Here is a 14160-nt window from a genome sequence, read left to right on the forward strand (position 1 = left end):
TAACTGACCTGCTTTCTGCACTCTGTGTTTTACATATGGAATAATGACGCAGTGTTGGCAGCACACACCTGATTACTGACTAAACTTCTCTACCATACTGGAGCGGATCATCTACTGCACACAGGTAGGATCTGTGACATTTGCCTTAATCAATGAAACCGTGCAAAGAGCAAATGTAAAGGACAGGTACCCAAGAAACTTTACCTTCCCCTGTGAATGTAAGATTTAAAGTATACCTGAGCCGAAACTTGGGTACAATTTCATTCCAGAGCAGGAGACTTGGGCGCAGCAGTGAGCTGAAGTTACTTATAAAACACTATAATTCGGGCCTCCAGCAACTGCTGGAAGCTGAATTATTTCATTCCCCACCATCCATGGTGGCCTGGAGGGGGAATAGTATTTAACATCGATGAGAATTTTGCAGAAGCAGGAAAAGCCATACAGGCTGTATCCAGCGCCCAAGTCTCCTGCGCCAATTCCTCTCGTACGCTCGGGTACAAAATTGCATACTTAAGAAGAGGGAAGCCTCTGGATCCTAATCCTTCCCCCTGGGGGCCGAGCACAGACCCTCCTAAGTTCTCTGACGAGGGCTTGTCAGTAATTTGACCAGGGCTGCTCTCTTCTTGAGGCAAAAGAGTGGCCACGCCTGTCTAAGCCGAACTCGCTCATGCACAAGCAGCTCCATGCTACTGTGCAGGTGTGGCCTTGCTTATGCCAGAAGCGTGCAGGCCCCGATCAGCTGGCGGATCAAAGGACAGCAAGGAAGCCTCATTAGGATGCAGAGGATACCCTCTCCTTAGGCAAGTATTATTATTATTATTGATATATATATATATATATATATATATATATATAATTTTTATTTTATTTTTTTAATACATTTTGACCCTGGGTTCTCCTCATTCTTTTATGTAAGATCTCAGGTGAACATTGGGGTACAGACATCCTGCACTCATTAGACATTTAAAATATTAATTATAAAAACCTGTAGGCCACAAAAATAGGAAATGCATAACGGGTATCTCCTAATTATCACTTCTTTTATCTGTACATAGATTTACATTTTTAAGAACATTTGACACAGGTTTGCTTTAAAGGTGCATTCATATGTACATACTGTTGCTTGCAGGGAATGGGACTCGATCCCCCAGGCGACCGTTCAGGGATGAGTGCTGTACTGACACATGGATAGACCACAGTTTATTGATGCATTCTGTTGCTATGGAAAAGGAGGCGGGACAATAGCATGGAACATGGCAGAGTGGCTTCAAGCAGGAGTGGTAAGCAGAACAATGCAGGCAGCTGAGACAATCTGGCACTATAGATCTCTCAGGGATGCATTGGGGCCACCAGACATACCCTAGATTCTCAGCAGAGGCAGCTATGACCAACCACCTCAGCTGAGAACTACGCTGAAATTTAAGAGCCTATATATATATATATATATATATATATATATATATATATATATATATATATATATATATATATATATATATATATATATATATATATATATATATATATATATATATATATATATATATATATATATATATATAGTGAAAACTTGAATTCTCTCATTTAACGTATTGTGCTCTCTGCCCGCTTCTGTCCCCACCTCCGTGAGCTTCCTCCAATCGGAAGCTAAGCCGCAACCTGCGAGGTACTTCCTGGGCCCGAAACTAGAATTGCACGGAAGTGTATTGAAAAAATATGCTTCCACGCATGCGCGTCTCAGCACAAACGCAGAAAATGTTAAAAAAAAAGCTACATCACCATAGACTTACATGACTTACGGTCACCGTGCTTGCCGACCCCAACTCGCTGTTGTCCGCGCATCACATTGATGATGAAATGAAATCAAAATTTCCAACCTTCCTGACAGAATTTTTTTTTTCAATTTAACTTGAAAAAAAGTTAGAAAACTGATCTACATGTACCATTTTCTGAGCACTTTGGCTCAATGGAAGGTACAGGGAAATCGCAAAATGCTTGAAAAAGTGCTTTTATTAATAAATACATTGTATTTATTTCCGGCTACAAGAGTTCCTTTCCTGACTAACGTCAGGAAGTGAAAATCTTAACTGCTCAGCAAAAGCTCTTAGAGAAGAGCTCACAAAAGTGTTTTTTTAAGCACAGGGAAAAACTCAAATACAACATTGCTAAGAGAAAAAGAGATTTCCGGGAGCAGCTGCTCATAACAGTAAAACTCAACTTTTAATAGACTTCCTTAAAAAGTACTTCCATGCAGCAATAAAATTGTAGATACAGAGAGATACTTATCAAGCACATGCAGTCATAGCGGTGCGGAGGATTGACTCATTCTCCGCACCTTTATCTGACTGCATTTGCTTGATAAGTATCTCTCTGTATCTACAATTTTATTGCTGCATGGAAGTACTTTTTAAAGTAAACGGGAACCGCATTTAAAAAAAAAAAATGAAGCAAATACTTAAGGAGAGGGAAGGCTCTGGGTTGTATAGAGCCTTCCGTCTCCTCTCTCGGGGCTCTCTATCCTGTGCTGGCTCCCCCTGTTTCAATCCCCCACCGAAAGGATATTTGGAAGTCTTCGGGAGCCGTGTCCTCCCAAAGATGTGCGGCTCCATACTGCACAGGTGTGAGCGTGCAAGAGAGTGTGCTTGCGCAGGCGCAATACAGGGCCGCCCTTCTTCAGGAGCACAGGGCTCCCTGAAGTCTCCTTTGGCCAGGTAAAGCAGTATTTGACTAATTTAGTCAAATACTGCTACCAGGCGAGCCAACACCGGAACGACGGGACCAGGAGAGGAGCCGGAAAGCTCTATAGGACCCAGAGCCTTCCCTCTCCTTGGGTATCTATCTCATTTTTTTTTTTTTTTTTTAAAGCGGTTCCCATTCATTTTAAGGAAGTCTATTAAAAGTTGAGTTTTACTGTTATGATGAGCTGCTTCCGGAATTCTATTTTTCTCTTAGCAATGTTGGATAAACTATACATTATTCTGGATGTTGCACCATCATTCTAAATGTTTTTGCAGCTGATATATATAGTGTGCACTCGCTACACCCAACTCCTCTGCTATATTGAAAACTCAATAAATAGCCCAGCGCTTGCGATTGCACTGGCGATTTATAATGTGAACAAAGCCTAAATCAGAAAAGGTGGTGTTCATCAACTAGAACTCATTTCTCAGTCTATCCTAAACATTGGCATGGATATGGCCGTCAAGGACTGGAGTTTAACACCTATGTTTTACAGCATGGGCATACTGTTGGGTTGCCGAGCAGTTTTGTGTATTAGTATTGATGCTGCTGTATACATCTATAACAAATCCTCACCAGCTATTATATCTTTCAGGATCCTGATGTCATCAGCAGTGAACTTCCTGTAGAAAGTGGCCCAGCTCCAGAAGACAAAGGTAGTACGCTAATGCGCCCAACCAGTTGCAACAGCATGACTCCTATGATTGGTAACCCTTCTCTCCCGGCTATGCTGGACACGCAAACCATGGAACATAAGATAGCAGATATTCCTGAGGAATTACCGGTGGAAAACCTGGTGGGCTGGAGCCTCAGAGCCCCCACTCTGCAATGGGCTGGTGAAACTCCAGAGGTTTCATGGGCTCCATCAAACCTAATCTCCAGCACAGAGATAAAACCCCAAATGTCCCTCAAACAATACCTCTGGAACCCAACGTCCGGGTCTTGGGTTATGAAGAGCACCTCCTGACGTCCTTAACCATCCTAGTATTCAGCTAGGAGAAGACTCAGGTTCAAACCTTGGGACTGTGGGAGCTTTATCCACCTCAAGCCAGATATTTCAGCATTTCCAAAAACAAGCACCCCCTGGCCACTTTCACTTGTCTCAAGTTAGACTGCAGGCAAAAAAAAAAAAAAAAAAACTTTGTCCCCAGTAAACACTGAACTTTCTAAGAAGTACTGACAAGATAAAGCTGAAGCCAAGAGACCAACATCAACCGCTAATGTTACATATTTCTCAGTTTAACTAGGAACCTCACTGCAACTATCCCTCTAGTAAGGCCCAATTCACATTGGCGTTTTGAGCCAAAAGGATCCAGTGAGCGGATCCGGTCTCCGCTTCACCGGATCCGGATGGCTCAGTCGTGGCCTGGTTCACATAGTGAAAACGGATCTGATCAATGATTGATCAGATCCGTTTTCATTCAGCAAATATATACCTTATTTTCAGTAGTAGCCGGCGGTAGAGGCTTTCTCTTCTTCCGCTGTGACTACACAGTCACATGACGCGGAAGACGACGGAAGCCTTTACCGCCGGCTACTACTGAAAATAAGGTATGAATAAACCCTCAAACACTCGGCACGTCGGCACATGCCCCCATCCCCTGTGGAACAGTCTGTTTATTCACTAGTTAGAAAAAACGTTCCATTTCTCATTGCCCCAATGCTGCAGTATTTTGTGTCCGGATCCATTCCGCTGGGCAGAACGGTCCGGAAAATTAGGGCCTGCAGCATTTTTTAGATCTGTGGACCGGAACGTATCCGTACCAATGGACGCATGTGAATGGATCCAATCTGTTAACATTGCATCCATTCACATCAGTTCCGTTTGTACAGTATACAGAACGATCCGGAAAAAACGCTAATGTGAACCGCGCCTAAGCCATAGAACTCTATACAAAGAACAGCTTGTCCTGCTGAAACATCTGAGTAACACTGATGATGAGATGCACCTAGGTTTAGAGGACATAAAACAGGGAAAAAATATACTAAACCTGGTGCGTCCATGGTGCAGGGTCATCTTATGGACCTTTTTGCCCCCATTTATTCTGTCCCCCTTGTGCCTTCCTTGTACCTCTTGTGTCGCTTTGTCTCCTTATTTGTCCTCGTCTCCTCATTTATCCCCATGTCCTCCTTCATCTCCATGTCCTCCAGTGTAATTTGTCCTTCTGTGTCATCTGTCTCCCATGCAGCCAGTGCGGTGTGCGCCGCTTCGGTCCGCACATAGCCTTCGACAAGCCTTGGAAAGCTATATACCAATCAGGCAGGGGTGCTGCCCCAGACCCACCAATCACAGCTGCACACTGCTCCCTTTCTTAACTGGAACCGATGATTTTTGTGGGCGAGACCACGGCTCCATCATTGGTGCACTCCCTCAGCAGCAGTAACCAGATGCCACGGTACTTCCTGCTGATTGGAGAGGCATGCACCTATCACGCCATACCTATGATGCCTAAGGGCACCCCTGGCACAGTGTCTGGGACTGGTGGCAGCAGACGCTGCAATATGAAGGAATTTGTGGGGGACACCTGGCGCCAATCCGAATGTGTTATTATTCGGACTATAAGATACACAGACACATTTTAGGGGGAGAAAAGGTGCATCTTATAGTCCGAAAAAATATGGTGCTTTTCATTACATTTAAAAGCGTATTTCAACATTGTAAGCACGTTCACTGGCCAGTTGATAAGCTAACTCTGTTTATATGAGTCTCTAAAGACAACTAAAGAACTACCGTATTTTCCGGACTATAAGACGCACTTTTTCTCCCCCAAGCGTAGGGAGAAAAAGTTCCTGCGTCTTATAGTCCAAAGACAGGGAGTCCCCGACTTGCCGATATTAACCGCTGACCTGCCGCGATGTCGGAGACTCCCTGCACTCACCGGTGTCCTAAACTTTCCCTGCATGAATGCAATTAGCGGCAGCCGCTGTCACTCATTGCTGGAGCCTGCGGTGATGAGCTGCTGCCGGCCCCCTCCTGTCCTCGGTGTGTCCGGCGTCTGGATCGATTTCCCCCTCTGTTAATATAACAAGCAGCGGCAGCCGCGGGCATCACATACCTCATCCTTGGAACCCACGTGGTCAGGCGCTTCCCTCTCACATGCCTTCACTCTAGTGCCAGTCGCGTCTGGATGATGATGCCCGCGGCTGCCGCTGCTTGTTGTATTAACAGAGGGGGAAATCGATCCAGACGCCGGACACACCGAGGACAACACCGAGGACAGGAGGGGGCTGGCAGCGGCTCATCACCGCGGGCTCCAGTGATGAGGTGAGTGACAGCGGCTGCCACTGCCGCTAATTGCATTCATGCAGTAGGACATAGAGGGGGACATCAGGAAGACAGGAGGCAGCCAGAAGCTCATCACTGCGGGCTCCAGCGATGAAGTGAGTGATGGAGGGGGACATCAGAAGGGCACAAAGGGATACATATTAAGGACTTGAAGGGGGGCAAATGGAGGACTTAAAGAGGGATATTTAGAGGACACTCTGGGAAAAATCTGGACACAAAGTGGGACATTTGGAGGACACGAAGGGGAAAATCTGGAGGACACAAAGGGGATATGACATTGATACAAATGTCCCCCCCCCCCCCCAATGTTTGCCCTCTAAACCTAGGTGCGTCTTATAGTCTGAAAAATACGTAAGTTCTTTGATTAAAATATACCTGAGGCAAAATGTGAAATGAGATAAACGGGTATGTGCAGTACAAAATACTAATAACCAGGCTGTTTTACCTGCATTATTTTGTTGCCTGAAAAAGTTAATTTCTAGGCATGTAAGTGAGAGATTTTGTCTTGCCAGTAGATTGTTGGGTATATAGTAAACATCAACGATAAGCAAATTACAGACATAAGTTTCCTGGGAGAATACAACTTCTGAGGGCAGGGATAAATAAAATACATGAACTATTGATCTTTTTCTAACTTTGAGACACTTAATAGGCTGACACTGATTAGAGACTGTGAGGGCGCGATTCCACTAGAGCGGCGCGCGTCTGCGAGACGCGAACCGGCTCTTCCGAGTCTGCGGGGAAAGCACACAAATCCCATCAGCCGTGCCATGCACGGCTATGGGATCCGCAGCCTCCCGCGCCGATTCGGATGGAAAAGCCGGCCGTATCGCTAGTGGTAGCGATTCGGCCGGCGTTACTATTGCACCCTATTGCAGAGTTTCCCCGCACTATTCGTCTGCGGGGAAACTCTGCGGATTCGCGGCGGTTTCCGCTCAAGTGGAAACGCGCCCTAAAACATTCAACCTACTTTGTAGATGTTTAACCTGCTCCCGACCACCTAACGCCGATTGGCGGTAGCAGTGTAGCTTTCTGGGGACCACCAAAAGGAGTCATCTCGCTTCTTGAGAGATTAGCAGGGAACAAGCGCCCTCATGAGCCTGTGTTCCCTGCACTACGCAGAGGGGGTCACCGCAATCAGCCTGCCAGCTCAGATTAAAAAAAAAAAAAAAAAAGTTAAAACGTACAGTGCTTTGGTCTAGCTAACAATCTAATCCTTATCGTAGGCATACTGTATGCCTATGTATGCATCATGTAATGTGTGAATGGTAGTGTAGGGCCAAATTAGGAGGGGAAGGGGGAGGTGTATATAAAAAAATAAACATTTTGCTCTTTAACCGTTGTTTACTACTCCTAAAAATAACTTTATTTCATCACTTTTATTTTTACCTCAGGTTCACTTTAAAAGCTTCAAAGATAAAACAGTTAGGATGTGTCAGTATTTTTTGTCAGAGTAATTAAAAAAAAAAAAAAGTCAGATTCTGATACATTAAATTCACTCCATAATCCACAGTGATTTCTATAGCAACCTTGTTGTCTGTACAGTTTTCTAAAAAAATGTGTGGGCTAATTCTATTAACACCTTGTGGGGTATTCCTTTAACCATCCTGTGCTAATAGACAAGCAGCTTTGGTGATCATCACTAAAGCACATGAAGGCCTCGATTCACTAACCGGCACTAAGCCGGTTAGGTGGCCTTAGCAGTTAGTGGGCGCAAACCACAGTGTTAGGTGGTTTGCCCACAGGACCACCCACATCGCGCGCAGTAATAGTGCACGGTGCAACGATAACATCGCACACGCTGCCTTGTCAGCGCATTTGTTTTCGACGAACTGGGTGCGACATTATCATCGCACTGCGCACTATTACTGTCCCGCCGCGCGCGATGTGGGTGGTCTTGTGCGCTATGTAGCTTTGAGGGACTATTAGTGCCCACAAAGCTACTTATGGGGCACGAAATGGCTGTTCACTCCGGCGCTATCACTTAGCGCCGGTTAGTGAATTAAGCCCTAAGTGTCCAAATCACCAGAAATGCTCCCTTCATTTCAGGTACATTAGAAGACATAACATGAATGGTTTATGTGCAAATGACATGAATTGATGTAACCCCAGTAAGATTTACCATCAGCATAAAATGGATGTTACACAAATACATAACTAGCGGGCACGTCTTACAGGGAACCTTAACATAGGGATATGGAAGTTTCCTTTTAAACAATACCAGTTGTTTGTCAGTTCTGCTGATCTCTTTGGCTAGAGTAGTGGCTGAATTACACACCTGAAACAAGCATGCAGTTAATCCAGTCTGACTTCATTCAGAGCGCCTGATCTGCATGTTTGTTGAGGGGCTGTGACTAACTGTATTAGAGACACAGGATCAGCGGGAGAGTCAGGCAACTGGTATTATTTTAAAAGGAAAAATCCATATCCTTCTCAGTTTAGGTTCCCTTTAAGTCCGGATACAAAATGGCTACTACTGCTGTGAGTAGACAGCGGGTCCTTTTAAAATTACGTTGCAATGAAATGAATTATGTTTGGTTAAGGTGGTTGTTGTCAAGAGATGGAACTATTGTAATAATATAAATAAATGTTCCTCTATACACTAAATATCTTGTTTATTTTAATTTTATTTTGGTAAACCCAATCCTATTTTTCCATTTTGATAGTTATTGTAAACGTAACAGTGTGCTGATGGCATGCAGTATTTTAGACTACCCGCAAACTTGTAGTGAAAATGGCACAATAAATACAATTCCTCATTTTTTACAATATTCATTTAGACAGTGTTTGCCCACTTTTAAAATCTTTCCTCACCCCGATTTACATTCTGACATTTATCAAAGGGGGCTACTGTTTAGGGCTGAAACCCACTAGCAGCCTTTTCTAAGCGCTAGTGGTTTAAAAACCTCTTAGCTAATACAATGCTATGGGGAATTTAAAAAAAAAATCATATTGCTCAAGTGGGATCACACCCATAGCATTACATTAGCGTGAGCTTTTCAAATCCTAAGCGCTTAGAAATTGCTTAGTAACGTACTGCTAGTAGGTTCCAGGCCTTAGTCCTGCCAGCTGATCTCTGCTGAATGTTTGTTTACTGAAAGGTCTATGCACAGAGGGAGATACTGCTTGCCTTACAGTTGAAAAAATACGTTCTTTCTCTTAACGCAGCGAGGATCACAGACAGCAAATTATCAGGACCATGGTCATGACATCACATTGTGGGAGTGGTTTCACTGCAATATCAGTCATACAGACCCCCTTGGTGATCTATTTGAAAAAGGTAAAGATTTCTCATGATAAATGGGTTATTGCCTACTGATTGGCATGAAGTTCAATCCTTGGTTAAAGTTCCTCTTTAAAAAAAAACTGTAATGACATACCATGGGTAGGGAACCTATGGCTCGGGAGCCAGCTGTAGCTCTTTTCAGGGCTACATCTGGCTCACAGTTAGGCGTTGATTTACTAAGCTACACTGCTCAAGCAGCGTTTTGCTATTCCCAATGTGAATCGGGCCTAAACGATCTTTTGAAGAAAAAAAAAAAATAGTACAGTTTAAGACCCTGCCTTATTTTCAGGGAACACGTGTCAGAAGCATTTCTGATGTGGAAACCAGGATAAATAATGGTTATACTGCATAATTTATTACATTCTGCTACTGTATATGTCAGGGGTCAGGAACTTTTTTTGTCTGAGAGCCATAAACGCCACATTTTAAAATGTAATTCTGTGAAAGCCATACAATAGATTTCAAACTGGGATATACCCATACGAGAAATACCCACTAACAGCTTGTACAATTAGCTAGCAGACGTGGGGTTTGGTTCACTTTGTTGGACGAGATCCTTACACTTTGATTGGCCCAACAGGCTATCACTTTACAGGCAGCCTATTGGTTCAAAGTCAAGTGACAGACAGCCCATTGGGCCAATCAAAGTGCGGGGATCTCGTCGGGGTCAGCCATACATCCCTGATATTACAATTAAAGGGCTTCTGTGGGGGTGGGGGGGGGGTTAAAAACAAAAACGGACACTTACCTGAGGCTTCTACTAGCCCCCTGCAGCTGTCATGTGTCCGCACCGTCCTCTAAGATCCTCCGTTCCCCGCCGCCATCATCGTTCAATTATTTGACGCTAGCGCGTTCAAAAGCGCTAACATAATATATGGCAGTGGTCTCACAGCGGGGATCGCCGGCGATTCGCATTTTGCGGAAAACGAAAAATATTTTTAGAGTAATCACGGTTCTAATGTTTAAACATTGTGAATCTCGATTGCTCAAAAATCACAAAAATGTCCAGTGAGAAATTGGGAAAAACCCCTCTGTAAAACACAATCTCTCACTGGACATTTTTGTGGTTTTTTTTTTTTTTTTTTTTTTTTTTTTTTTTTCAGCAATCGAGATTCACAATGTTTAAACATTAGAACCGTGATCACTCTAAAAACATTTTTCGTTTTCCGCAAAATGCGAATCGCCGGCGATCCCCGCTGTGAGACCACTGCCATATATTGTGTTAGCGCTTTTGAAAGCGCTAGCGACAAATGACGGCGGGGAACAGAGGATTGTAGAGGATGGTGTGGGCACATGACAGCTGCAGGGGGCCGGTAGAAGCCCCAGGTAAGTGTCCGTTTTTACACGCACGTACGTACGTACGTACTTGTATATTGTCATTATTAAAGAGACTCTGTACTGAAAAAGTGCCCCTGGGAGGTACTTGTCTTGGGACGGGAAAGCCTCTGGACTCTCTCGGGGGCGCTGTAGAGGCTCTCGGCTTGGAAATGGCCAATCCCAGTCAGGGCCACTCTACTGTGCAGACACAGACTTGCACCTGCGCAGTAGAGCGGACCTGACTGGGATCAGCTATTCCCAAGCCACTACTGCATCTGTGCTGGACCCGGGAATGTAAATATTTACATGCCCGCCGTTCAGAGTGGCATAGCAAGACCACGGTGGGACGGAGGAGGACAGGGGAAGCCTCGATAAGTTCTCCCCCACCGCACACTGGAGGCACCTATACCGGGGGCAACTATACTAGCTATACTGGTAGGCACCTATACTGGGGGCAACTATACTAGCTATCTAACTGGGAGCAACTATTAGGGCTGAGCTCTCGGATTCCGAATTTTGAGTGTCATCGGAATTTGGCAGTTGCGAGTAAGCACTCGAAAATTCGGCAATTCGGAGTACCGAATTCGCGTTTATATTGAAGTCAATAGTGCTAAATTCTGTGGTGTATTGTAAAGCCCCCTTACATGCTATCATCACCAAATTTGGCATGTATATTAAGCAGATGCGTAGGAACATGGTAAAAAAAAAATTGTGAAAAGACCTTAGTTTTTGAATTAAACGATTTCAAAGTTTCATAGCAAAAATGGTTTTTAAACTGTAAAATGACACTGCTGCAGTACAGGTTACTGCATTCCGAGTTCTACATACAAATTGTATACATTTCATGAAAACAGACAGTGTGGGGTCCCCCCTCCCAAGCCTCCTTAACCCCTTGTCCCCCATGCAGGCTGGGATAGCCAGAATGCGGAGTCCCGGCCACGTGGGGCTTCGCACCCTGAGCTATACCAGCCCGCATGGTCCATGGTATGGGGGGGCTCTGGAGGAGAGGGGCGGCCAACCTCCCCCAGATCCCTTGTCCAATCCATGGATAAGGGGCTCTTCCCCACCTCCGGTGCCCGAGGGGGCGGCTTCCGGGGTCCGCTTGTTAAAGGGGAACCCCGGATGGCACCATGAACTCCCCAGGATGTCGGCGGCCCCCACCTCCTCCTGGGGCACCGGAGGTGGGGAAGAGCCCCTTGTCCATGGATTGGACAGGGGCTCTGGGGGAGAGGGGGAGGTTGACCGCCCCTCTCCTCCAGAGCCCCTCCCCCCCCCCCATACCATGGACCATGTGGGCTGGTATAGCTCAGGGTGCGAAGCCCCACGTGGCCGGGACTCCACATTCTGGCTACCCCAGCCTGCATGGGAGACAAGGAGTTGAGGAGGCTTGGAAGGGGGGACCCCACGCTGTCTGTTTTCATGAAATGTATACAATATGTATACAGAACTCGGAATGCAGTAACCTGTACTGCAGCAGTATCATTTTACACAGTTTAACAAACATTTTTCCTATGAAACTTTGAAATCTACTTGCTCAAAAACTATAAGGTCTTTTCACAAATTTTTTTTTTACCATGTTCGTATTCATCTGCTTAATATACATGCCAAATTTGGTGATGATAGCATGTACAGAGGCTTTACAATTAACCGCATAAGTTGGTACTATTGACTTTAATAGAAATGCACTCGGAACACGAAATTCGGTTTTCGCATGCGGTACACGAAATATCGACGAAATCGGAATTCAGCTGTTCCGATCAGCTCTAGCAACTATACTAGCTATCTATACTGGGAGGCACATATACTGAGGGCAACTATAATAGCTATCTATACTGAGAGGCATCTATACCTATACTGGGGGCAAGTATACTGTCTACATATACGGGAGGCACCTATACTGGCTACATCTGCTAGAGGCACCTACCTGGCTAGTCTACACTGGGGGCAACTATACTGGCTACCAATGCTGAAGGCACCTACCTGGCTAACCTATCCTGGGGGCAACTATACTGGCTACCAGTACTGGAGGCAGCTACCTGACTAACCTATACTGTGGGCACCAATAGCTGGCCAGTTTTGGGTATTGGCTGGCCAGACCCCAAATTTTTTGGGTTCTGGCCGTATCATACTTTAACTTCAAAGTGTACCAGAGCCAAAGCTTGAGTACAAAATTAGATACTTATCTTGAGAGAAAAGCCTCAGGATCCTATTGAGGCTTCCCTCGCTACTCCGTTGTCCCCCGTTGCTGAGCGCGTCCCCCGAAAGATTAGCGGCAAGGAAATAATTTTGTAATTCTGTCATACGGTGGTTTTTGTAGGCAGTTATCATACCGTCATATTTCATACCGTTGGAACCCTAGTTGGCTTACACCCGTATAAAAAACAGTATGCTGCCAGCATGACACGTATCGCATGTACAAACATACATCCGTTCCTAAATGATGGAATGGCTGTGGGGCACAACACATGTAAGCCAACACAAAGCTTTTTGTATTCCAAGTTTACGCAGTGCCGGGGAATTCATCTACTATTGAAGATTTATATGACAAAACATCACTGCAACCTCAAATATCATTTCTGATCATCTTCCATCCTTTTTTTTGCTAAAATTGGAAAAAGAAATGCATAGCAGTAGCACTACTAAAGATGGTAAGTAGAGCCCTGACCAGCTATGATGGCTAGAGGCCCACAGGAATAGGGACCTATGAGGCATTTCCCTCCTAACCTCCTCGCTAGCCCATCCACATGGTAATGATTCTGGGAATGATGAGGTACTTTGCAAGAGACACTAGCAAAACGTACCCCTTCCTTGAGCATGACATAAGGACAAGAAGATCCTAAAAAGTACCTCACCACTCACAAATAACCAATTAGAATATGAATCAGTCTTTATTAATACAAATATTGCACATAAAAACACTTAAAATCCAGATGCATGAGATGTAGCGTTCAAAATGAGTATCAACAAATAATGATAATATTGATCATCCCAATAAATACAGATAAATGATATGGCCCTATGACTCCAAGGTAGCCAACATATGGTTCAAACACTATTGAAAGTGCAATGCAATATATGCATAAATTATGCCAGCACTTCCACTATAAAGTGCAATGTGCTAAAGCCGCATCTACACGAGTAGATGCGGCCGCGATGCTCCTTATCAATCGAGCCGCTGATGCGGCTCGATTGATAAGATCCGACAGGACGGATCTCCGCACCGCCGATTCCCTGCTCACTCCCCGCGAGGGGACAATGGCAGGGAATCGTGCGGGAGATAAGCGGCGCCGGCGGGGACGAGTGGGCACGAGCGGGGAATCGAATGCGGCGCACGCGCGGCGAGCGGGGACGCGGCGGGCACGCGGAAGAGGCACGCTGCAATATGGCATGGTGTAGATGGGGCTTAAGAAAATATATATATCATGGATAATGTGCAATAGGATGAGAATGAATCCCAAAAGTATAAGTGAAATATAAATGGTGAGAAAAACCAAGAATCCAAAAGGGACATGAATGAAAATAGGAAAGATAG

At 45.0% G+C, this 14160-nt stretch overlaps 1 protein-coding gene and 1 long non-coding RNA gene across 13 annotated transcripts in view; both read left to right on the plus strand.

The window, feature by feature from the left end:
- LOC137521131 (leukocyte tyrosine kinase receptor-like) overlaps positions 1–14160 on the plus strand; it is a 353345-nt gene that overhangs the window by 17093 nt on the left and 322092 nt on the right. The gene's annotated exons all lie outside the window — the stretch shown is intronic.
- Positions 39–14160, plus strand: part of LOC137521132 (uncharacterized) — a 41104-nt gene continuing 26982 nt past the window's right edge. The window contains exons 1-3 of the long non-coding RNA XR_011022055.1: positions 39–124; positions 3335–3395; positions 9194–9305. This is a non-coding gene — a long non-coding RNA (uncharacterized lncRNA). The remainder of the gene's footprint in view (positions 125–3334; positions 3396–9193; positions 9306–14160) is intronic.

The sequence above is a fragment of the Hyperolius riggenbachi genome, chromosome 6 (assembly GCF_040937935.1).
Source record: "Hyperolius riggenbachi isolate aHypRig1 chromosome 6, aHypRig1.pri, whole genome shotgun sequence".
NCBI classification, from domain to species: Eukaryota; Metazoa; Chordata; class Amphibia; order Anura; family Hyperoliidae; genus Hyperolius; species Hyperolius riggenbachi.